This window comes from Pteronotus mesoamericanus, unplaced genomic scaffold (genome assembly GCF_021234165.1).
Source record: "Pteronotus mesoamericanus isolate MK-2021 breed Mesoamerican mustached bat unplaced genomic scaffold, CSHL_Meso_final scaffold_651, whole genome shotgun sequence".
Lineage (NCBI taxonomy): Eukaryota > Metazoa > Chordata > Mammalia > Chiroptera > Mormoopidae > Pteronotus > Pteronotus mesoamericanus.
In genome coordinates this window covers 8768754-8772500 of record NW_026555325.1, presented here as the reverse complement: position 1 = coordinate 8772500, position 3747 = coordinate 8768754, and the positions used below count along the sequence as shown (strand labels likewise).

The 3747-nt window shown below is 34.3% G+C and overlaps 1 protein-coding gene across 2 annotated transcripts in view; it reads left to right on the top strand.

Annotated features, from left to right (window-relative positions):
• Nucleotides 1–1992, top strand: part of ZEB2 (zinc finger E-box binding homeobox 2) — a 131873-nt gene extending 129881 nt beyond the window's left edge. For both annotated transcript variants that reach the window (XM_054562743.1, XM_054562742.1), the window contains one exon: nt 1–1992. This exon is cut by the window's left edge and continues 3517 nt beyond it. The gene's annotated coding sequence lies outside the window, so the exon portion shown is untranslated.
• Nucleotides 1993–3747: the final 1755 nt, after the last annotated feature.

The window sequence follows — 3747 nt, the reverse complement described above, 5'->3', positions numbered from 1 at the left end:
ACCTAAGTCTGAAAATATCAGGATAACACTCGTAAATTTAAGACAATCACTACAATATCCCATATCTAAGATTTTAAAAATGCCATTTATCCACTAATGCTATCGTACGTTAGTCCTGCCTAATCCTACAACTCTAGGGAAGAATAAAACTGTTTGACATATCCCAAGATTCCCTTCCAAGGTCAAAACAAGAAATCCCACTGCATAATCAAGAGACATGCATTTTAGTAACATCAGATATGTTTTTCTCTTTTCTTAAATAGTTATTCTTCCCACACTCTTGATTTGGAGTCTAACCTTTTTTTTTTCTTTTCTAGAGTAGGGGGTAAGAGAGGGTGATGATATGTTGGAACAATTGAATATCCCTGTCCGTTTTCTCCAAAAGCCCTTTGTATTCTAGCCGATCTGTTCAATCTTTTCTTTTCTTTTCACATGCCATTGTAGGCCTAGGCCTGAAATAACTGGGAACGGAGATGAGCATCAGAGATTCTCATCAAGAACTAAACAAAACACATATCTTCCTTAGCATGAATTAGACTGAGAACAGAGTGGGAGGGCTTGGAGGAGAGAGAAAAGAAGGGATTATATTTGGATAAATATGAATACATTTATCTGATATTTTTCACAATCAGATAGCTCCCCACAGAAGGTCATTTTCTATCTTTCTAAGGATGTAAGCCTTAATGAAAGCAAATCTTAGTCACAAATTTGAGGAAATTACCCCATGCTATGTTTACATGTATTTGAACTGAAAAATTGTTAACCGCGCTTTTGCTCTAAGATGTGTGAGGGACTCTAGGACCCTGATAGACACACAAACAAGTATGTGTGTATCTGGAGCCCCACACATTGTAATAAACACAGCTGCATTTATTTGAGTATGTAATTTCATGTACATGTAAAAAAACATTCAAACAAACACACTCAACAGATTTATTTGATTGTGCAATGGGACAATTATTCAAATAAACATGCTCAGTGCAATTATTTGAATCTCACATTGCATGTTCATCAATCACAGCATTAAAAAAAAAAAAGAAAGAAGGGGGAACAACACCAAAGAATTTACATGGGAAAAAAATATATGTGAAAGCAACCTTATTATAGATTTTATTGGGTTAGCCAAAGTTATGGCTCCCTCCTTAAGTATAACTCAACTATTCGGTATTCAATGACATTTGTTTCTAATGATTAATTGGTTCAGTCACTTGATCATTATATCAGAATGACCACAACATTCAGATTCATATAATAACAAACTTTACAAACCTGAATTGGGTAGAGATGTGAAATCTCTGTATTACAAGTGCAGAATAGTTCTTTCTGGACATCTTACATCAAAGGGACTCTGGTCAAATTATTATCATTTTAAATAGCACTCGCATCAATTTAAAAAATGTTATACATGCAACAAAACATTCCTACATTTGAAGACATTAAAAAAATCACAAGTGAGTCATCTGATCATTTTATATATTAATAAATATTATGACATATATGTGAACACATCACAAATCATATAAGTGTACCAAGAGGCAATTTATGGCCTCCCCTAAGTATGTACTGACATAACCTAATATGATAAAATGGGAAGGGGCGTTTAGTCACTGAAATATGCATCGTGTAACAAAGATGAAGAAATTACATGGCTTGTGCCCATCATAAAAAAGACTCAGACTGAAGGCTTAGCTTTGGTTTTTATTCAATTAAATTGTTAAACTGTGCACAGTGATTTTTTTTTAGAACTTGAGACATTTGTGATGTTGGCTGTTTAAATCTTTGTTATCTTCGCTGTGAATTGAAATTGTACATATTTAGTAAATCATGCAGACAAAACAAACTTTTTAGACAATATTTTTATTGGAGAGTTTTCTTTTCCTGTATCCATGTTAAAAAAAAAAAGACCTCCTTTCCCAAAATAAAAATGTCAATACTAAATTTAAAGAAGTATAAAGGAATGATTGCTTCCTTTAGAGCTAAATATTTAAATAAACATGGAGATAATTGGCAACATGTTCTTTTGGGCTAATAGGCCGTGTCCAATTTTTTGGGTCTGATGTTTCAGAGGGCCTCTGTTTCAGGTTTGAAGGTGATACATGAATCTCTGAATTAAAGAAATGCTATTAAATAACAGAAATAAATCCCCCGGTCTTCCTTTGTATATGAAATATGGAATTAGTCAAAGAAATGACACTGAGGTAATATGATGCTGCATGTGCCACAATCTAACAATCTTCTCTGTTAAAAACAGTTACCTGCCACCTATAATCTAGCATGACATGTTACAATGCTCCAATATATTGAAAATATAAAATGAACATTTACTGCTCCCATTTGGCCTTGAGATGAGTATGAAAAAGATTCTAATAATTTTAGTCAAAGAAAATGATGAGTAAAAAAATACGTGAAGATTAAAGTGATGACAAATGATCTTTTAAGTATTCTAATTGGTCTATCTCATTCAAACCTTTGAGTCTACAGAAATTGCAAATCCTGATAATCCTGGTTTGTAAGTGCACCCAGTCAGCTTTCTTTCACTCCACTGAATATGCCTGTTCAATTTGGAATGAAGACTAAGCCCCCAAAATGTTAAAAATAGACTACTGCCCTGGCAGGAAATTTAGCATTGGCAAGCACAGAACTCAGAAGGAACTGATCTAACATAAGGAAACATTCAGAGAAAGATTTGCGCATTATGATTGTGTTCTGACCATTTTCGGAGCAGTCAAAGAGGACAGAGAGGGAGAGGGGCTGTATGTAGGTTTGCTAACGTCGTGCGTGTAAATGTGTGAATAGCCAGTGTTAAAAAACAAAACCCAAGAGATGGAAGGAGCCTGAGTGGAATGCTTTTGAGACATTTTATATTTGTTGTATTTCACAAATAGAAAACACTTAAAATGTTGATACTAGAAAAATAAAAGGTTCTGAAGACAGCACCCACAAAAAATTCTGTATAGCTTATAAGATGTGCTAATGATATAACAGGCAAAATAATAACTTATCTGTACTCTTTTTATAGGAGATTTAGATTTTAGTTTATGACCTTTCCTTAAAAGGTATTCTCTTTTAACCACTCCTAAAAGAGTCTTATTATAAGGCAAAGAATTACAGTTCCACTCCATTCTAGTTTTGGTTAAGAAAAAAGGAATACAGTCTTCAAATTACTTGAAAAGTACAGATGAGTAAAAGTTCATAAATGTAGAAAGGAAACTTAAAAACATCCCTATAGTCACAGAAAACGTTCTGGTGTGTTTAGTAACCACAAGCAACCTAGACCTTGGTTTTTACATCTCTTCTGAAAGATACCACTTCCAACACAAACAATATTTCCCAACCCCACAGTGCAGCCCGGGACTGGTGCAGACATAAAGGGAGAACACCAACTATTGAATAACTCTCAACCACTTCCTGCAGTCCTGAAACATTCAGTGGAGGTCTACCACTTCATTATTGAACATGCTTAGAAAGTGTAAGCTCATAGGTTTCCGGCTGAAGAGACATCTAAACAAGACGGGGAAAAGAGAAGTACAAACCACCCTGCCCAACTTGATTTAACTCTTCAGTGCCATTGTTGGAGAAAGTGGACTTCAGGCTAATCAGCCTAACATCTGAGTAGACACTTTTTTCTGCAATATACAATGCTTTTTATATTAGCAAAGATAAATCCATGAAAAGGAACTGTTCACTCACTTTAAAATAAATGGTGATGGAACATTTTAAAAATCTTAGTAGAATGAAGAGTTTTAA